The 23,219-nt window shown below is 36.4% G+C and overlaps 1 protein-coding gene and 1 long non-coding RNA gene across 8 annotated transcripts in view; one reads left to right on the forward strand and one right to left on the reverse strand.

Annotated features, from left to right (window-relative positions):
• LOC138696037 (CCR4-NOT transcription complex subunit 10-like) overlaps positions 1-23,219 on the forward strand; it is a 120,641-nt gene that overhangs the window by 77,614 nt on the left and 19,808 nt on the right. The window lies entirely within an intron of this gene.
• The window catches only part of LOC138696038 (uncharacterized), a 37,232-nt gene continuing 18,653 nt past the window's right edge, over positions 4,641-23,219 (reverse strand). Inside the window, exons 2-3 of the long non-coding RNA XR_011331218.1 lie at positions 12,896-12,979; positions 4,641-5,106 (exon numbers count right to left, since the gene is read on the reverse strand). This is a non-coding gene — a long non-coding RNA (uncharacterized lncRNA). The remainder of the gene's footprint in view (positions 5,107-12,895; positions 12,980-23,219) is intronic.

Raw genomic sequence — 23,219 nt, forward strand, 5'->3', positions numbered from 1 at the left:
ACATTCCAGTGAAATATCAGGATTTGTGGCTTGTCTCCTCCTTTGATTCGACTTTAGAATTTCAGAGGTGATTTTTTTTAAGTTATTTGACATTAAAAACGTAAATCCTGAGTATTTATTAACTATGTAAAATATGCTTACTTAGATACGCATGTGAACATTGGGTGCTTCATGACACTATTAGTACTATTGAATTCCACTGGGTTAGGCTTACGTAATTTATGGTACGAACAAAAAGCCGCCACTGAAATATTACTTACCCGTCCGTTCCCATAAATGCACTAGAGGGCTAGAGGGTAAGAGACGCTAGCACGAGCGTGCACTCCGCTGACGACCGCTGACTTAATGCATTAACAGATGGAACAATAGTCTTGTTCCAGCAAGTAATTCAGTAATTCAGAACGAGTTATGAACCAATAGCGAACTTCTTTCGACGCAGGCGCTAGTTGAGTACGTTCTCAGAACTACTTCGGGATTTTACGTTGTTGGAACGTTTCTTGAATAAAATTGTTCTTTCACGGCCTTCGGAGTTTCTTCTCATATTAAAATTATATTCATCTTTCGAAATTAATTCGTCATAAAATATATCGCATTTCATTTCAAATCACTCAGATCGACTATTTTTCTATTTTAACCTGCCCAGTCTCGAAGAATTTTAACCTCAACCTCAGATTAAGTCATCTGAGCATGCGTCAGCAGAATTCCCAGTTCCTGCTCTTAATCGAGAACCAATTTCAAAGTGCGACTTCAGGAACAGTTCAGAATCAGTTCAAGTCTTGTTGGAACGCAAGAGATACTGCACATGACCAGTTAGTTCAGAATCAATTCTGAACTGTGCTGGAACAAATCTTATTTATAAAGTAATTACATAATACAAATATGATCGTTTGGTCCAGGCAGCATCCGATTTTGCACAAGGATAAATCCTTCACCATGTTTCTGAATTGAATTAGTATCTTAACAATAAAGTACCATAATTTTAGTCCAGGGAGCATACATATGGAGCAAGAATAATTCCTTTAACATGTTTCTAAATCAGTCTTGGATATTGTCCTTAATAAATCACTTCAAACTAATTTCAATAGCGTGGATTGTGTAACCTATGAATGTAATTTTTTGTGTTGGTTCTATTGTGCATAATTGTTTACGTTGTAGGCAAACACAAATAAAAATTAACGTGGAACATAAATATTATTTTAAGGAAAACAAGAAAAATGTGGGTAAATGAAGAGCACAGAAAAGCCATTTCGTAGCACTTTGTTTTCTTAACCATTAGGATAACCTAGAGCAGTGGTTACCAAAGTGGGGGTCGCGGCTTCCTGGCGGGTCGTGTAAAGAGCTGAGGGAGGGTTGCGAGATGATAAACAAAATGAAACAAAATACTCCTTATTAACATAAATTTATGTTGCATTTAAAAACATAACGCTGAACATAAAAATAAAAAACGTTTCGGTAGTTATAAAGTAAAAATAATAAAATGCGATAAATGTGCCCTTCTTTAAGACAGTAGCTTCTCAAATTAATCTGAACTCCATAAAAACTGTACGATGAAAGAATAATGGAACGGAGAAAAAAATTCTCTCTGGCATCGGGATTTGAACCCGAGTTTTCAGCTCTATGTGTCAACTCGACCGAAAATGGGCAAGGGCGCTCATCATTGCTTCCGTACGGGGCAAGCGTGCATTACCTCGTGCTCGGCATTATACAACCCTATCTCCCGTTCAGTAGCGGCTCTTGGCAGAAGCTAGCTGCAATGTTGGATAGAAGTAGTATGTCTCAATAGTCGTCAGGAATTTCATTCACAGTTTCAAGACTTGAACGTATGATGTCAGATTTTAAGATTTTCATAGCCTAGCATTGGGAAAAATCGTTCTTTTTCTGGAACTTTTCCAAGAAAGTACTAGTTCCAAAGATCAGTTCCGAAATAACAGCAAGCGCCTGACATAACGTAATAATTACCAACATTTTATATTGTTTCGGAACTAGTTCCGTTTTAAAAAATCTTATACCATAATGCAATTCGAACCACGACAGCTGTTACAGTCAGATGTAACAGTAATTTATACAAACTATAAAACATCGCAATGGTTTGATCATTCCTCCTGTTAACTAAGGGATACTACTACTACGTGATATTAGTCTCTATTAAAGCTTCATAATTTATTTGTAATAATTAGGGAACGGAATTTGTAGCAGTAAAAGCTAGTATTGGCATCTACACAGCCATTTGTTTACAACCCTTTATACCAAGTCCTCCCCTCCATGACATACTCGCAGATCTCTGCACGTCAACAACAGGTGAACGGGAAAGTTGTCGCATAAGAACGTCAACATGCAGGTTTGCAGTTCAGAGTAGTGAAGTGCAGGTACAATGCCGAAAGTGAAACCAACTAACAACACAAAATTGAAAGACTAGCCTATATTTGTAAAAGCTCCAGATTGAGTATCAAAATTCAGGAAACAGTTCCCTAAATTGTCGCTTCCCCTATGTTCAGTTCTTAAGAGATGGGGATCATGGTTAGAAGCTTGCAATTATTATGCATATCACCTCAAATCTGTGAAGAAAGTGGTCCAGTCTTTCGATCCCGATGACGCGGCTGCGATTCAAATACGCCAGAAACTGCTAAATTATAGAACAATCGAAAAAGAAGTCACGGATATTAAGTCAATTTTTTATATTTACCGGATGCCATTATTCGATTAGAATAGTCAGGAGTAGAACTAGTTAAGCAAATAAATATTATGAGGACTATTGTAAATAAACTGAGTATAGTAGAAGGTGAAGTAGGAAAACGTGTTGGTGAAAAAAATGAACAGAGTTTTGATTAAAAGTGATGGGTACAATATTCTTAGTCGAATTTCAGATGCACTAACAAAGACGTGTCCCAATGACATCATTCAACATGTGAATTTAATTGACGTATCTTGTTTCAAGTACTCTCCAATTGTCTCTGCAGATGTTAAAAAATGTCCCTCCTTGGAACAGAGCAAAGTTGTATTTTGAAAATTTGACAATGATATTTACAATTTATTATAACAAGGCACAGCAGGAATAATTGTTTCATCAACAAAACATAGCATTAATTGAAAATGTCATTTCGTTTGCTTCTACATTTTGTTCAACATTTAATGATACTATATTAGGGTATGTTGTAAACATTGTAGTATATTGCATATATTGTAAATACTGTAATATACGTTATATACATATTATCATATTTCATGATATTGTAAATAAATGTTTTAATTTAACACACTCCTGACAGAAAAACATACATATTCGGAGGCGAGTTCCATGCAGAAGACAACTGCCTGTCAGCCATCAAGTTTCCACTGATACGCTAGGACGCAGAGATTGATATTTAATTATGTATATTTGTAATGTTTATTGGTGTCTTGTGGTTGCCAAGAAAAACACATGTAGTTCAAAATGAAATGCAGATTATGTATGTAGGCCACTATACGTCATTAAATTATTACAATTGTTTATTCTGAAATACGTTTACAGCACGTTACGTGTAAGTTTGTATCAAGTCCATGCAGCTCGCTTGACAGTCACTGAGCTACGAATATCTATATTACGTTTCGCCATTCGTTATAATACTCCAAATCCCTTTCCCTGGTAATAAACATTGAGATTAGCTGGGTTACATTTGCACTGTCATTCATTCATAGTGTTCTGTCCAAGGGAAAGTATTTCACTCCAAATCCAGCATTATCCAGTCTTTCTATTTTCTGCCTTCCTCTTAGTCTCCGCATATAATCTATATAATATCTTAATGTCGTCTATCATCTTCTTCTGTCCCAAAATATTCTCCCGTTCATCATCCCTTCCTTCAGAAGGCAGATATGTTACAATATACAAATTTTATAACACAATACCGTGCGGCATATAAATTTGTATAATTGTTTTCTTCATTTGATATAGTAAAAGAGTGACTTTGAAATAGTAATAGTAATAATAATAATAATAATAATAATAATAATAATAATAATAATAATAATAGGCACAATATCACAATTTGATTTTTTTTACTCTTATTGCTATATTAGTAGCAAACAATGGCGAATCAGAGTGATCATTTAATATTGAAACGCGCCCCGCAAATTCATTGTAGTAAAAAATTTCGCTCTCCTTCCAACATATTCAATTCTGAAGGAACTACTGTACATCCAAGGAGAACATTTAGGCTGGAACTGTTATGGTCTCAGAGAGTACCTGGAGTGTTCCAGACAAGATAGTTGGACGGTACGTTACACAGTACTCCAGTTCCTATGAGTAAGAGTCTGTCATAAACTCCTACTGTTATTTTGGAACAGAGTGTTCCGACCTATAGTTCTTTCTTTGGAACGGTTATTTTCTCGGAACTCTTCCGAAAGTACTGTTATATTATTTTTCCCTCTCTATCATACACCGATCTACTGTGGATATAGATTGTGCTCCTGCTTAGCTTCAGCTAGAAAGGACAGACTGATAATGTGATGATATACGTACTGTATAAAAGCAGGAAAAAGTCTGTGTGATTTTTATTCACATTTTCCATTAGTCAGATTTCTCAGGCTTCATCAGCAGCTTTCGACAGACTGTGCATGTTCGGATCCACATACACATACAAACATTGTTTTCTTTAATGAAAATAAGTAAATCCCATCACAGAACTAGCTAAGTTAATTCATTTGACTACAATCTACAAAATTTTCTCAGTTCATGCACTGGCCAGATCATAGTGTATAATATTGAGCAATCAGTACGCAGCAAAGAGGCTAAAAATGTCGTAAAATTAGCATTACAGAAGATCAGGAAATATTCTTACTAATGGTCATGCATTAAGAAAATGAAAAGAAAAAGTAGAAATCTAAAATGCAGTACAGTATTTAGTTTTATTCAGCTTTCATTTCATCCCTAACTTAACATAAATGTAAATACTAGTATTAGGCATTATTCACATTACTTTAAGTTTAATTTGATCAGAATGAGAAATATTTATTATCACGAAAAAGCAGCCACCATCGCAAGCCTCCGCTGTGCCCGCGGCAGCGAAACACGAGCGCAGCTGGCTTCAGAGCTGGCTGAGATGACGTCACAGGGCATCGAGTTGATGACCACTGTAACAAAGCATGGGAGACATTTTTATTAACTACATAGCTTCTCCAAAAAGTAGACCACTTTTCAATTGAAACTCTCTTTCACAAATCTATGTCTCTTTTATGGCCTAGTGCTGTTCGGTATGAAAATGTGTTGCTCCATACATTGTTAAGGCAGGCGAAATACTACAAAACTATTATACTGGGTTAGTTAAAAGTCCCGTACCATCTAAATAACTTTTGAAGCATACGGTTCAGTGATATGAAACTTGGTATGTGAGGATAACCATATACTAAGATCTCAATAATGATATTACTGAGTTTTTTCTACTTCCGGTTTAACCGGAAGTACCTCCAACTCCAACTATTATTTTAAATGGAACACCCAATATATTTTGTAATTTTTGAATAGTGCTCATTAAGAGCTTTTCAAAAAGCACCCACACTTGATACTTCTGTACAAATTCAGTGTTTCTAAGTCAAGGAAAACAGAAAAGTGTCTCGAATATTAAAATAATAAAATACTCCTTCCTTAACAAAAACAAAACAAATCTAGCTCACCTTCTAAATTAGGTGTTCAAATTGGTATCCCTCAGCTGCTTGACAATGTGTCAGTCGATCATAGAAACCATTTAAGGAATGATTTAACCAGTTTTAGGAATATCTTGCACCACTTCCATTATTTGATGCTCCAGATTTCTAAGTTGTTGGGTCCTTCTCGATACCACAATCTAGTATATACAGTCACGAAGCTTGTGTTGTGAGGGTACTAGGAACAATAGACTGTGCCGATACTATTTCGCATTGTCTGTAATGAGGCGATATTAGCGATCCTAGTGATTAGCAACTATCTATGGATGTATAATTACTACGTAGGCCTATTGAGCTTCGTGACTGTATATACTAGACTGTGATAATACAGTGAAACCTCTCATTTACGGATATCGAAGGGACGTAACAATCTGTCCGCATGTGAGAGGTGCCCTTTATTATGGAGGGAGGCTCATCAATCTAACAGTAAATTTATAATAGGCCTATGCATTATGTATCCTTTCACGCTTTAAATGAAATGTATTACTGTAGTTTAATTTTAAATACAGTATACAGTACTTACTTACTTACTTAGTTACAAATGGCTTTTAAGGAACCCGAAGGTTCATTGCCGCCCTCACATAAGCCCGCCATCGGTCCCTATCCTGTGCAAGATTAATCCAGTCTCTGTCATCACAACCCACCTCCCTCAAATCCATTTTAATATTATCCTCCCATCTACGTCTCGACCTCCCTAAAGGTCTTTTTCCCTCCGGTCTCCCAACTAACATTCTATATGCATTTCTGGATTCGCCCATACGTGCTACATGCCCTGCCCATCTCAAACGTCTGGATTTTAAGTTCCTAATTATGTTAGGTGAAGAATACAATACGTGCAGTTCTGTGTTGTGTAACTTTCTCCATTCTCCTGTAACTTCATCCCGCTTAGCCCCAAATATTTTCCTAAGCACCTTATTCTCAAACACCCTTAACCTATGTTCCTCTCTCAGAGTGAGAGTCCAAGTTTCACAACCATACAGAAGAACCGGCAATATAACTGTTTTATAAATTCTAACTTTAAGATTTTTGGACAGCAGACTGGACGATAAGAGCTTCTCAACCGAATAATAACACGCATTTCCCATATTTATTCTGCGTTTAATTTGCTCCCGAGTGTCATTTATATTTGTTACTGTTGCTCCAAGATATTTGAAATTTTCCGCCTCTTCGAAGGACAAATCTCCAATTTTTATATCTCCATTTCGTACAATATTCTGGTCACGAGACATAATCATCTTACTTTGTCTTTTCGGGATTTACTTCCAAACCGATCGCTTTACTTTCTTCAAGTAAAATTTCCGTGTTTTCCCTAATCGTTTGTGTATTTTTTCCTAACATATTCACGTCATCTGCATAGACAAGAAGCTGATGTAACCCGTTCAATTCCAAACCCTGCCTGTTATCCTGAACTTTCCTAATGGCATATTCTAGAGCGAAGTTAAAAAGTAAAGGTGATAGTGCATCTCCCTGCTTCAGCCCGCAGTGAATTGGAAAAGCATCAGATAGAAACAGCATACAGTACTATAGTAAATTCTTTGGGACTTTGAACTACAATAGATAATACCGAAAGAGGAAAATACAGTACTGTGCCATGCAATTTATTCTACGTCTACAGTTATGCAGTACTGTAATTTACAGTTTTCAACTCAACCTGTACGTTAAGGTGCCATATCTCTAGAAACAGAACAACTGATTGAAGTGAAGAGAATAATCCTACTAACCCTCTCATGTGTTGAATACAATTTCACGATCACGGAAACCTTGGACTCATCAGACAGGTTGTTTATCCACCTGCTTCCAGCTAACAAGGGGTAGCCGGCAGTGGCGAAGCTACATTCATGTAACTGGGTATTCTAAAGTTCATAACTTATATTTTTTGTAGATAAATTCCAGTCGGCGTGTTTTTCGCTCTGCAAAGATGTCAATGATGCGTTCTTTGAAAATGTCGTCCCTGGAAAGACTGTTCAACAAACCCTTCTCAATAGCCAGAATACTCAAATTGCTCAGTCTAGAATCTGACATGGAGTTCCTTAAAAATGTCTTAACTCTCTTCAGTGCACTCGTACTTCGTTCACTCGACGCAGCAGATACAGGAAAGGTGAGAATCAGTCTTATGAGCCGCACTGTTTCTTGATAGATTTGTTCTAGGCCATTGTTAAAAAAATATTTCAGAAAGAAACCTGCAGGCAAATGCTTTGTTTGGTCAGAATAAACGTTCGTTAGTTCATTTCGAAGCTGTTCACTGTCAAAGTATGGATACTTTTTACCAATGCACTCAACTTAAGTGACGGAAACACTGATCTATAAGCAGGGAACTGTTTTTCATTGAGTAATTCAACAAAATTAAAGTTTTTAAGATCTTCAAATCTCGATTCCATTCGTATCACTATGGTATCAATTATTTCAAAAGCTAGGACTTGTAGTGTCATAAATTATCCTGATCCTGCCTGAGTGTCTTGGCATCTTTGATGCACTCCTCAACAGTTTCCTGATTTCTAAGAGATTTTACATTTGTTACATACAGCAAGTTTTACTTCATGATTGCAATGCTGATATTTGATGTACACTTTATTTACAACATTATGTATAAGTGGTGAATGTAAACAATATTTTCCGCAGTTGCGAGCGTCGTTAAATAAACCATAATTTAATTTTCTACGGGGAAGATAACTATATACATAGAAGTCACAATGATAAGAGGATAGATAGGGTGGAGATCATAGTAATAACAAATTACAATGAAAGCAGTAGTGATGGTGTAGTGGCAAAATTTTCTAACAATAACAATAAACGCACAGTCTGTAACGTTTTATTAGATTTGGTTTTCTTAACTTATCGGCATTATAGGTCTATTTACACGAGTTCTGTGTGTACTTCTACTGTCATGGCGTTTAGCAGCATGATATCTGTAGGGGGCTGCAGCTGGTTGGGAGATATGCAAGTTGGATAGTGACTCGCTTCTTTGCTTAACATTTAACATTTCAGGGGCCAAAAAGATCTGCGATACTTTTTTTTAATACCATAATTTCTCACACACTGACAGATTGCAGCATTGCCAACCGTGGCCAAATTGGGCTATACGTAGCTTTTAGCAGAATGGTCGTAGTCGAATGGCAAAGTGTAGCCGAATGAGATTCGATCTAATGACCACTTGTGAATACTCAATTTTATGTGCAAACACGTTCTTCTATCAAATGTTATTTTCTCACACTCTAATACCCATAAGAAGTTTCTCGCTTCCTCAAAAAAATTACGAAAACATAATAGAAAATTTAAGGTAGAACTGAATTCCGGACACTGCGACTATTATTTATGGCAAGGAAAGCTTTGGTATTTTCAGTTTTCTTTTCCTGTTATGTGAATAGTGCCCATTGTTTAACGGTCAATTCCTGGATTCGTGAATTCGCCGACACCTGACAGTGTCTTTATTGGGAGTCGACTATGCAACAAAAATGAATTGGCCCTAAATTAATGAATGACATATCCAACACATCCGCTTTCCAACAATGTAACTATAGCATAGGTCATGGATTCTGTTTCTGAATGTGTGTGGCTTCATTTTGGTATTTGTAGTTAAATTTCGGGACGTTTGTAGCAGACTCGCTAGTATTGAGGTTGGTAACGCTGAATGACACTTTTTTTTTTTCGTGACCCTTTCTATTACCTTTTTATGTTTTTCAGCTTTCTTAAACTAGTACGTACTCAACACCCATGCCCAAGGCGGGACTCGAATCCACAACCTTTCGGACCAAGCGATAGAGACATGCAGTGCCTCTCCCGCTTGAGCCTTCCAGGTCGGCAAAATGTTCAGAGTCTAGGCTCTTCACAGAGCTGTCTAGCATTAGTGACGTATGCAACACTCCGGTTGGCGCATGCGCATGTGCTTTCTCTATCTGCTGCAGAGAGCCTGATTTGAAACAGTTTCATTCACTCACAGTGAGTAGCCACAATGTCGTTATGCGCCTGTTCCGCGCCGAGGAGCTGGCGTCAATCCTTCCGTAACTAGAGAGCGTAATACTAGAGAGATTTCATTTACCTATACCAATGAAAACAGGAAAATGTAAATGCGCTTATTTCTTGAAAATCCAATGGGTATTCTAAGGCTCACAGATTCCCCTTCAGCTTCGCCCCTGGTAGCCGGCTGGGCTAGTGGTAGCCTACGAGACCCTTATTGTCTTCTTTCATGTTAAGGAATTTCTGTACTAATTTTCCATTTTTGTAACACATTAGATCTTGAAATCCAAGTTCTGTCCGCAGTCAGGAGGTAAAACAAGCTTTAGGACTGTGAAACAGCTGTCCGTGTCCGTGTCTGAGAGTGTGCGTAAACGAGAGTTAAATTTATCATTATTTCTATATTATTTTAGTTGGGACATAAAAATCTGTCCGTATATGAGGAGTGTCCGTATCTTGGGGGTGTCCATAAGGAGAGGTTTCACTGTACTGTGAATAGTCTATGAAGAAAACCATGATTCCAGCATATATATTCAAATCTCTCAAGTGTATAGACTCAGGGTTGCCAGATGTCCCGATTTGGCGGGACATGTCCCGATTTTCATGTAAAAGTCCCGAGTCCCGCTTCGATTCGAGGCGGGACACAAAAAGTCTCGCCTTTAGAAAATTAACATCACTTGTATAATTTTATCGCTACGTAGCAACGTTTTCTTCTAGGCGCAAATAATTACATTAAATTTAAATTAAGTTTCTTAATAATGTAGGTTCGCACATTGAAAAAATGAATATTTTGGCAAGTGTAAGGTTTGTAACAACGAATTCAGTGGTAAATATGATATTTTTAAACGTTTAAAAAGAGACATTCATCAGAAATGCATGGCACAGAGAATTGAAAAAGCTTCTTGAAAATACTGAAGTCCAGTGACAAATATATGAGAAGCTCTAAAAATGTATACTTTATGTTAAATGATGGGTTTGGAGCAGCAATATGCTAAATCCATGGCGCTACAGCCCTGAAGAGTCCGGTCCGACCAGCCGGCTGCTGGCCTCAGGCCCACATACCGGAGCTGAGGTGGACGATCATCTAACCAGAATGGAGGTATCGTGTGGTTAGCACGATGATCCTCCCAGCCGTTATAGCTGGTTTGTTAAACCGGATTTTCGCTACCTATCGTAGCTCCCCAAGTGCATCACGATGCTGGGTGGACACCGGTCCCATACACAGACCGAAATTTCATGAGAAAATTTCTGCCCCCATGAGGACTCGAACCAGCGCGCATTCCGTAACGCGAGTCCTAGGCAGGATGCCTTAGATCGCGACGCCACGGTGCGGGACAGCAATATGCTAAGACACAAACTAAATATGAATTTAGGTATCAATAAATTTTATGTCAATGTTATCAACATTAAAATTGGAATATTTTGTCACATGTGATGACAGTCCTTAAGTTAATTTGGCATAACATTATTGCCACAAGCCCTTCAGAAAGACGCCAGACAAACATGATGTAACTTACGGCCAGATGTTTTGTACTTGGAAAACTGTATCCACAATAAGTCTTTTATTTAAATTGCATTTTTGAGATTCATATTACTTTCTTCAGCGGCGGGATAATTGTTTATTTTATTTTGTTTTACTTATACACAAACATGAAAATGTCTATTCCGCCCATAGGGTAAACTAGGGTCTGTTGGACAGTCGGGCATGTTGGACACTCTGTACTTTAACGTGTTACCTCGTCACTTGTGGGCACCACATTCTGCTAATAGTCAAGTAGCCCCACTCGTGGCTACTTCCGTCATTGACTGTTAGCAGAATGTGGTGCCCACAAGTGACGAGGTAACACGTTAAAGTACAGAGTGTCCAACATGCCCAACTGTCCAACAGACCCTAGTTTACCCTATTCATATCACTCTTTCTTTAAGACAAAACATAAGCCTATATCAACGGCGGGCATTGCCGCAGTGATGTCAGACCTCAGCGAAGCATCAAACTTACCCCCTACCTTCCCCTTCCCCCACTCCATGAAAATACTGCGCGTGTACGTGGCGGATTATACTGGATTGCTGCATTTTGTTACTGCAGAAAAAGGCAGTTCGTATTTTAAAAATGTCACCACCCAGACTATCATGTAGATCTCTTTTCAAAAATTAAAAGATTATGACAATCTACAATCTATATATTTTTGAACTTTTAATGTATGTAAACAAGAATATTACTAATTATACAAGTATAGCTGATCTGCATCGCTATGAAACCAGAAATAATGATCAATTAAACGTACCACATGTCAGGTTGCAAAAAACACAATCAAGCTATATAATTACTGCAATAAAAGTATATAGTAAGATACCAACAAATATAAAGGCACTTAATGAAACACAATTTAAACTTCAGCTTAAGAGATGGCTACAAAATAATCCCTTTTATAGTATGAATGAATTTTTGGAAAACGATGTAGTATTTTAGTTATAAATTTTATTATTTTTACTCTTTTAATATTTTAAATATTGACATATTGTTTTTCATATTATTAAATTGACGAGGCCTCTTGTATTCTTGTACTTACAGGCAAATAAAGAATATGAATATGAATTCGGAGCTTCATTAGTGATACAATGTCTTTCGCAGAATCATATGAATCGAGAGGATATCACATTTACAAGAAAGGCGGTTCTTTCATTTCTCATGTTTAGGATCAGTTACAAATATTCAGGACGCGAACTTAAATATGTAATTCTTAAAATAGATCACCTGTTATGCGAGTTCAATGAACACAGATTCAGTGATTTTCAAGGGATGGGGAAAGATTTAAATATTTTTGCCACTCCTTTTCATGTTTAAATTGAAAATCTTATCCCAGAATTGCAGTTAGAGGTACTGATTTTGCAGAATGATAGCCTCTTGAAAGCAGAATATGAAGGTCTGCTGGGGGTTAAAATTTTTTAAAAGATGTCCAGTACTACATATCTACTAGTTAGACAGTTTGCTTCAAAAATAATGAGTACCGTCATTTCCAATAACTATGGTCCTGGAACATAACTATTGTCCACGATGCAACTATTCAAATTTTGTACTCCATAGCGTAGTACCTCGTTTATCTATATTTCTGCTGCACTGTAGTTTGAATTCAAGTCACTGCAACTATCTACGAACTATATACTGTATGTTACTTCTACAATGATCTTTGAATGGTTGTATCGTGAACCATAGTTGTGTTCCAGGACCATAGTTATGGAAAATGCCGGTATGTATTCATCAACTTACCAGTGCGAACAGCTGTTTTCTAAAATGAAGTTTATGAAGTCCAGCCACAGATCCCGCTTAAGCGATGCTCATCTCCTTGCGCAACTGAAAATAGCATACACAGATATAAATCCCAATTTCGAGGAAATTGCTTTGAAAAATGACTAAATATAACGTGAATGAACTCTTCTAATTACATATGGTAGGTAGTGGCGCAACTGTCTGTAAATCCGTCACAGCACTGTAGAGTGCAACCCCTCCCACAGTATGTAGTTGCCATTTAAATCCTGTCTTGTGGGTTGCGTTCATTTTGCCCACCACTGGCCTATATGATGAAAAAGGATGTCCCTCCTTGGTAGATTTAAAATCTGGAAACCCTGTGTATAGTTTACAAGTCAGCTAGTTGCTAGTCACTAACATGTAGTATAGACTTGAGCTTTGAGACACGCCTCAGTAAGCCTACTATGAACTTTTATAAAATCTTTAAAATAATAAAGAAAACAAAATAATCCTTACGATGCAAATGTTAATATATTTTAATAGTATCTAATAGTTAACACGCATAATGATATAAAATCTAGTACGTAGTTGTTCTGTTCGGTGTGATGAATATGTTCCATTTATACATGGCTACAAAATGTTGTATAATCATTTGGTTTTAGGGCGGAAACCTGTAGCCTCATTTCTGCGTCTGCATTTAGCCTATTTCGGTAATTTGTTTTCAGAATAAATACGTATAGAATCCAGATATGAAACTGATAAATATTATATTCATTTTTAAATCTTTAATAATATTAATGATATTAATAATAAATAAATATAATAATAGTTAATATCTTAGGCCTATTTTATAATAATTGCTATTATGTAATAATAATAATTATTATTGGTGATTTTGAGTTCATTTTTTAAAATTCCAATAAGTGCAGTATGAATTCGAAACGAATGATATTCAATCATATAACTTATTTTAATGTAAATTATACAATTGAAGAGTTCACTGCAAGAATGATGGATGTCACTTTCTTGTCGGAAATGAACCAAGACTGTCATTGCATAGCTTAAGACATATAGAATGTACATAGAGAGTTATATGGCATTAACACTGATAGTCGTTGTCCAGTAATGATCGGAAAATCATAGTTAAGCTTTGAGCGCTAAGCATTTCAAACTTTCAATTGCTTCTCCTGAAAAATGTACTCCAAATGACATCCATCATTCTTGCAGTGGACTCTTCAATTATAAATTTACATTATATTTTAAAATTGTTAACGTTTTCGCCATTCAGTATGGGATCTTCAGACACTGATATTTCTTTTGAAAAATACATTGCATTAAAATTGTAGTGAAGATTTTTACATAATATTGAAGTATAGATTGTTGATGTCAATAAAAAAATACATTTAAAAACACTTAAGTGTACCAATTAAAATCAAAATGTCAAAAATGCATATTTAATCGAAATTAAGTTAAGTAACGATATCATATTACGTTAAAATGAATAGATATATGAACATTGTTAATCAAATGCGTATGTCACTTGTATTACCTTTTAAATTATAATTAGGCCTATTTTATTTACATTAAAATAAGTTATATGATTGAATATAAATATTTTTGGATTATTGGTGATGTTTAATGTCTTTATTGATTCGTATTTTTGTGGCTTTGCATACATTTTCCACTATTCTCCAAATTTAAAATACTATTTAAATACAATTTACGATTCACAGAATTCCAAACTTTCAGAAACGCTGCATTATACGATTTATTTGGTTTGCATTTATTGATAAGATAGTCATAAAACAATGTACTAATGTATTAAAACCAAAAACCTCATTGTCATCAGTAATTTTTAAATTGCATCGCGCGTGTTCGGTAGTGTTTTTAAATATACCTGTCCAGTCGAGGCTTACTTATCAGCCCTTAATATACACATTTATTCCTAGAATCGCGATTGACACTACAAAACGTAAATGTTTTCATTCCCTACTTACTGTTGCAGTTTTCAATCAGGAATCTTAATATAACTTAGAAAACTTACCTCAGTGGGAAGAGGTCCATCCTGGTTGTCCCATGGGAATCGAACCGAGCTCCTGAACACACATATTCTCCATAAACCGCTATCTTTGCTTGATTTAAACGAAATCATATATCATAATGGCGATCCAATACGTAATTTTCATTGTTGAAGACGGCGTTGTTATCGGTTGCTATGTAGAGCGATGAACGCAATTCCATAGAGATTGAAAAAATGGAACTAGCATCAGTGAGTAGAAGATGCAGGCAGCATAGAGTATATTCGCTGATGTAGGTAAGAAAAAAATTGTAGTACTTGGGTTGAGAGGCTCTGGTTGAGAACTTTCGATGTTATATGTAGTCAACCGGCAGCAAGGGGATTTAAATATTGTCGTTTTTATATTTAAAACGTATTTTTAAAGGTATGCACCAACTTACCGGAATTGATCCGTACGCCGCGTTCGGATTTTTATTCTTTTCATTATTTTAAATGGAGCATCGCTCACTTGACCGTATTGCCTCTGTCCGCATGACTGGATTCCGATCAGAACTACAGTAAAAGAAATTTTAAATCTTCCATCCGACACGCCAGACAATATGCTTTACTCGCCTAAGAAATACAAAGGACTTCGTCTTTATAAAGCAAGCTGGGAAGCTTTTCTAGACTTTATCAACGGTTTCAAATTGCTTGCAAAGACAAACAACATATATGTTTCAAATACACGTGATTTGACCAATGAAATACAAGCAAGTCTGGATAAACTTGGATTGGCAAATATTGACTCCTCTGATCAGATAAACGTACCATCTTTACGAAAACTCCTACGAGACAAATAATTTGATTCCTGGTGCTATTCCTATTAGAGTGCTTTATTTCTTCTAACCTTCATATACTTTCTTCTGTTTTATCACCTTCCTGCCATATGTTTCTTTGTTTGCCAACATTTCAAACTAAAAATTCTTTACGGTATTATAAAACATGCTTTGCTTTCGTCATTTGTTTACCGCATAGATAGTGAACTGAAAATGGCGGTTTCGCTCAAACGTTTTGAAGCTAACATTGGTTGAAATAGAATTTTAGTAAGTCAATATTTTGTATTGTATTAGAGACCGGAGGGAAAAAGACCTTTAAGAAGGCCGAGACGTAGGTGGGATGATAATATTAAAATGGATTTGAGGGAGGTGGGATATGATGATAGAGAATGAATTAATCTTGCTCAGGATAGGGACCAATGGGGGGCTTATGTGAGGGCGGCAATGAACCTCCGGGTTCTTTAAAAGCCAGTAAGTAAGTAAGTAGACTAGTTTATTTCTTCTAATCGTGTAATAGTCAATTAAATCCCACTCGAGTTTTGATTTTTCTCTAGTCAGATAATTGTTGATTTTATTTTAGTTGATTATTTAACGACGCTGTATCAACTACGAGGTTATTTAGCGTCGATAAGATTGGTGATAGCGAGATGAGGCCGAGGATTCGCCATAGTTACCTGGCATTCACCTTACGGTTTGGGAAAACCTCGGAAAAAACCCAACCAGGTGATCAGCCCAAGCGGGGATCGAACCCGCGCCCGAGCGCAACTTCAGACCGGCAGGCAAACGCCTTAACCGACTGAGCCACGCCGGTGGTTTTTACTGTTGATAAAGACTGATACTACATGACTTTTCCTACAATTTAAATTATTTATTAATCTATTCAATTGATTTATTTTTACTGGTAGAGTTAAGGCCATAAGATCTTTTCTTCCAATCAACCAATATAAAAATATATACTTTCTTCTTCTTCTTCTTCTTCTTCTTCTTCTTCTTCCATGGCGTTACATCTCATGGCTGAGACCCGGCCTCCTCAAGAATCTTGAGGTTTCGTAGCATGGTTCTTTTTACGACGGGGGGTCGCTAGCCCCTCGGTCACCCCCATCCTGGAGGGCCAGGGAACCTTCTGTTAGGGTTACCTTTCCTTAGCCGAGTAAGTCTCTTTTTAAAGCGCCAGATACTCGCTCTCACCCCTCCCCTTACGGGGCTAGGATTTGCTAGTCGTGTAGGCAGGTGAAACCTGCCAACTTGAACATTTCTCGATATTTAGTAGAGGCCCTTGCTCGGCATAGGGACGTCCATCGAGACTCAATGACCAGCCATTCACCCTCCCCATTTTCTGCCTTGGGACCGGCATAGAGTGGGACTAAAATGGCCCACTCCATGGTTGGGTTTACTTACTTATTTACAAATGCCTTTTAAGGAACCCGCAGGTTTATTGCCGCCCTCACATAAGCCCGCTATCAGCCCCTATCCTGTGCAAGATTAATCCAGTCTCTATCATCATATCACACCTCCCTCAAATCCATTTTAATATCATCCTCCCATCTACGTCTCGGTCTCCCCAAAGGTCTTTTTCCCTCCTGCCTCCCAACTAACACTCTATATGCATTTCTCGATTCGCCCATACGTGCTACATGCCCTGCCCATCTCAAAGTCTGGATTTAATATAAAAATACATAGCAAATATGAATAACAACAATATGGAAAACAATGAAAGAATAATAATAATAATAATAATAATAATAATAATAATAATAATAATGATGATGATGATGACAATAAGAACAAAATGTAGATGTGTTTTGTTACAAGTAATTCTAAGAGTTAAACAGTTACAATTTAGAGTTAAATAAGACAATTTGGACCAAAGGAATGATTAACATAATGAAGAAAAATTGTTAGGCTATATTAAAAATAAAAATCATATTCTATAAAAGTAATATTTGAAGACAGATCATATTCTAGAAACGAAAGCACTCTTTTTGACAATCAGCTTTTAATGTAGTCATGTCTGACGGCTTCTTTACACTTTGTAAACTAGAATAAGCTATTTTTATATTTACATTATCATAAAGAATGTAGGCTTACATCAATTGAATATATTTACATTATTATATACTATTTACAAAATAAGTAGGCTATAGTATTATGAAATAAAATACCTTGCATTAAAATACGCAACACTGCACATGAGCTTAATACTGTAAATCATGTTGATCAATGTCGATCTACAATCTTCATTACAGTATAAATAGTAAAAATAGCGTATTTTAGTGTACATAGTGTAAATATTAGTGTAACTATTAAAATGGTCCACGTTTTGTTTTGCCCAACTTCACCAAACAGAAATGCGATGAGCAATCAGTCAAACACTTCGCTTGCGAGATTCACTCTCGTCGTGGACTTAAGGTATCTGCACACCTTCACATACAAACAATTTTGTTTTGCATAATTTTGCTCTGTAAAATTTTTATGCAATTGAGAATGGTACCAGAAAGAGAATGAAGTGAACAGATCCCTTGAAATTGTATCTAAATTGTTTATAAAAATTATTTTGTTAATAATTTTGACATGCAACTTGAAACATGATAGCTCATGCAGTTTTTAAGATAGAGACATTTTTTCACTGTTTTATAGCTAAAACTATTCTTTAGTGCCTGACATAGAGCTATTTTTTTTATTTTCATTTACATTAATTAAATATTACCATATATGTAACTTATACTAATATATTATTTTATGTTGCATAAATCATGTAAAAAATTCATAGATAATTATTAACTAATATTAACGTTATTTTACTCATTGTCAGACACTAGGAGACAGTTCAAGCTTCAAAATGACACCAATATCTTCTTGGTATCAGCATATTTGGCTGAGATATCATGTTTAAAAGAATTAAATATTCTAAAATTACTATTTACAGGAAATGAGCCACAAACTTTCAGAGCCTAGAAGACTCCATTATCATATGTCACCCCTTAAGCAGCTTCATGTCGGTCCAGTTTCAGCTTCTTTCTGCCTCTCAAATACTTCTTCCTTGTTTTACCTTCAGGTGATAAATGTTTTTTTTTTTGGCATTTTTGTCCTTATTTTTCATTGATACAACAAATCCTGCGATGGTGCTTGTCCCAGGGTTTATGTCCATCCTCCTCAGAATTTTAATTTCTACTTTTGGACTCTTATTAAAATGACGTACAACATCACTGACACACACATTTACAGTTTTGTGACTAACAGTGAAAGATTATAAATTACTTCATTATGTAAAAACGTGTTTTCAATCTAATGATCATGCCCTGATATCTATGCATCTATTTTGGGACTAGAAAGAAGTTTATTTTACAAGCAATGCTGGACGAGGGGATTGACAGCTACGAGGATCACTCCAAAAGTAATCCACAATATTTATTTAAAAATTACATTTTTATCCTATAGATTTGCTATTTTCATAGAATGTAGATACATCCTTCAGGAAGAATACGTCACTTTTCCACATAATCCCGGCACCACTCATCTGCCTTACGCCACCTTGGAATGAGGTCCTGTATACCTGCACGATAAAAGTCTGGACCAACACATCTGAGCCACTCTTTAGTAGCGTGCACGAGGGAACGACTTAAATTTGAATACAAGGGGGAAGGATGTATCTATGACCTCCATAAATTGCAAAGGTTTAGAATAAAAAATAAATTTAAAAAAATGTTGTATATTACTTTTGGAGTGATCTTCGTGTAAGTGACCGTGGCTGATGACGCAGAATTTTTGAAAATGGGACTTATATGAAAAACCATAAGACATAAATCGAAAATTCTTATATCAAATTAAAGAGGAGAAAATTCTCTATCAAAATACTTATATTTTGAAAATTCTAATTTTTCACCATTTTTTGCGTTTTGTGGGTGTACTTCAGTAATACTTAATCTTGTAGCTCTGTGGAAAAAAAAGTACAGTCCCTAGTAATAACTATTAATTAGCTTATTTTATCGTCCTATTGTGCCCCCTCCAAGGAAATCGTTCCATCTCCGCCTATGGCAGCGGTGACCAAAACTCGAGCTGCAGTGATTACATGCGACAGACAACCTATTAAGTAAGGAGACGAAGCTAAGGTACTTGGCATGAAAACTACAATCAGTGGTGGTTCCTTTACTAACATCTTGATCAATCCCGCGGATAAAAATCTCAAGCTTTGCTGTATCAGTAATGTCACTGCTGTCATCAAGAGCCAGTGAATAATATACGATTTTTCTTGCTCCTTTTTTTAATCTTCCTCTTGAATATAATCAGGAATTTTCTAAATTCTTCTCTCGATACTTGGTCGAGAAATTCGTAGTTTTTCAAAATTAAAAGCTTCCTATGGTCAGGGCATTTAAGCTATTGTAATCATTACTCTTTTGAGAAATTCTATTCTATTAAAAGCCTTTAGTGCACGAGATATTTCAAACCCCGTTAGGTAGCTGATTTCCTCACATTTATTTATATCATCTTTCTCTTCCTGGCTATAATTTAAGACATGTCAATTCCTGGCGTTTAACAGTTCGTTGGCACATAATATTGAATCAGTTTTTCTACAATATTATTATTAAATGAACAACTAATAAATAGTTACCCTCATCTAAAGATTAAGAAGATTAAAATTGATATAAAACTTAATAATTTTATCCTTCTAGGGAAAAGATCTAAAGTACACCCGCTTTGGTCACCGCTAGCCTACAGCGAGTGATTTCTACAGCTGCGACGTACACTCTCTGTGTAACCTACCAGAGACCTTGCAGCGTCGCCTCGGACCGATTCGTCCTGACAGATTTGTGCGAGGCTTCTTTAAATAGTTTATCTCAGGTGAGAAAAAGACGGGGTGAGAAGTACAGCCTACTCGTTGGGGTCGTTACAAACAGCTATTCTACTTGACTGTTCAACGATAGATTGCGGAGAACGGAATATAATATACGCAAAGTATTGGAGGTCAATATAAGGGTTCACAAGAACAGATTATGAAGAAAATAATAAAGTATTCAGGATAATAAAAAAACAGAATTTAAATACGTGGAGTAGCAAAGACGGTCTACTGGTCGTAAATAACCTTGCATCTAGCAGTAAAACAGTAACCATACATTCATTATTTTCTGTCCAAGAGCAGGCCTTTCACTGCAAACATAGCATTCTCCAATTTTGTCTAATTTCTTCTTCATCATTAGCTTCCTCTTCCAAAAGTAGCAAACAGACGGCGAGATCCATTGGTCACAACATGCGTTCAGCTACTGATGCACACGAATTCGCAGCGTGAGAACCCATAAGCCTCTTCTCCCACTGCGGTGGATGAGTAGTCAGATCTTCAGCCTGTTACGCAGGCGGTCCGGGTTCGAGTCCCCGTCAGATCTGGAATGACCTGCTCGAAACTTGGGTACGCAGCGAACCTTAATGTAGTCAGCCGGTGTGGGTTTGAGAGTGCACCAAAGCGTGAGGGTTAGCACAATAGATCGTGAAAGGTAGCAGTGCTGGATCATAGTGCCCCCCTCTCGAAAATTTCATTCCATATCATAAGCCTCGCTACGTCATTGCGAAGCTGGTACGCAGCCTAGGCCGGTTTACATTATGATAGTAAGTGGTAGATTACACTAGCCTACTTTTTCTCCAGACAACTCTACTCTACCACTTTTGTTAGTGGTTTGGGAGGGAGATTAACAATGAACGTTGCACGCTGTCGAACAGTCCAAGCAGCTAGCCGGCCAAAATCATATTTCACAATCCTGTCTTTAATGCTCAGTTCTTGGATAGGGGTGTTTATAACACTCTACAAAATATAATATCGAAGTGGTAAATTACTTTTTCGGAGAAATGCAACCTTCGTTCTCTTGTGAGGGTCCTATATCAAATGTAAACATATATCTACACTTGTACAGGGACATCATTTTATTCTTACTAACATTTCTAATATTAACTTGGCTATACCTTTGGATCAACGATTAAGAACCGGAAACACCGTTTGCTACCCCCTTCCACGACTGGAGTTCGATGATACTGGCGTAATATACAAACAAAGTAGTTCATCCATTTACGTAAACTAGGAAATATCGCGATTTTGAGTTTGATAATTTTTATTAGGTTTTGTTTAATCAAAATACAGTGCAGTATTAACAATGTGTTTTTACTCACGAACTGAGCTTTTCATGTGGACGTATTCATTATCCAGTGTATATTATACTGTCTACAGCACATTAGCGTACACTATAGACAATGAAGTTAAATTGAAAAATAATCATAATATGGATATTTAAACACAATTTTGAAAATGGTGGCCCTTCATTTCGATACAGACTTTAGTTCTAATGTGCATATTATCGCGCTATAGACTATTGTACGTAATTCCAATTACCAGGTTCGTACTTCGTATCAGTAACTCATGTTGAAATAATTCTGTACCTACTCTAGAGTACCTTACGTACTGTAAATTCAATCTTCACTTCTGCTCGATCCGAAAAGATAAAATTACTCAGACATGCTATCTACTGTCCGTCCAAGTGGTTACGTCGCAGCATCGTAGAAAGGGAGGAAATCACGTGACAGTTACCTAATTACTTAATGAGGCCCTTTTATGTAAGTTATTTTAAACAATTGTATGGATATAATATTACGTAGACGTCCAATTCCTAACAGAAATTAATGTTCTCAGTAAAGAGCTAAGACAGCCCAGCCACTAGCATTTACAGAGAGGCGAATAGAAGCAGGTGGGGGAAACCGGGATGCGACGTAGGCAAATGGAGAGTGATGCAATATTGAAAGCTCTTTCGTCACAGGAAAACGCGAATATATTTTTGGAACGTACTGTTTACTATGACCGTAAGGCTACTATGACTGTTTATGCGGTATTGGATCTGTGTGGAGGACGGTTAAACTTCTTTAGTAGAAGGGGTGGGAGTGAAGTACAGGGACATCATTTTATTTTTACTTGCATTTTTATTGTACCTGCATTTCTGAATGTACTTCACTCTCACCCCTTCACTAATGTCCTTGCTCCCGTCAGACACACAAACTTACGGCCGCTGTTGCAGTCGAAGTCTTCAAGCAGTGGAGTAAACACTGCAGTGTATAGTGTGTTTCATAAATATGGTTGCGTTTTCTATAGAAGAAAGAACCTATATTAATAATATAGTTCTAAAAATTTATATTCAAGAAACGATAAATTCAATTTCAGAGAATATGCTTCAAAATGTTTTTAATAATATGCGTACTGAATTGAAGCCTGCATTGTAATGAACGGCAACCATTTTCAGCAACTTGTTTAAAAATTCAGATTAGCCTTTTTTGAATTGAGGTGGCTAGAAGCAAAGGAATGCTAGTGACATTTGTAATAACATGAGTTAAGTGCATCCAGTGTAAGCAAAAGTATCTAAAATTTTATTGGCAAAGGGATATTTTAATCGCATCACACATTAAAATTTAAATAAAAAATTTCACAGATTATACGAAAGCTTAAATATTTAAACCCCATTTTCTCAAAAGTAACTTAAGTGCA

The sequence above is a fragment of the Periplaneta americana genome, chromosome 3, assembly GCF_040183065.1.
Source record: "Periplaneta americana isolate PAMFEO1 chromosome 3, P.americana_PAMFEO1_priV1, whole genome shotgun sequence".
NCBI lineage: Eukaryota > Metazoa > Arthropoda > Insecta > Blattodea > Blattidae > Periplaneta > Periplaneta americana.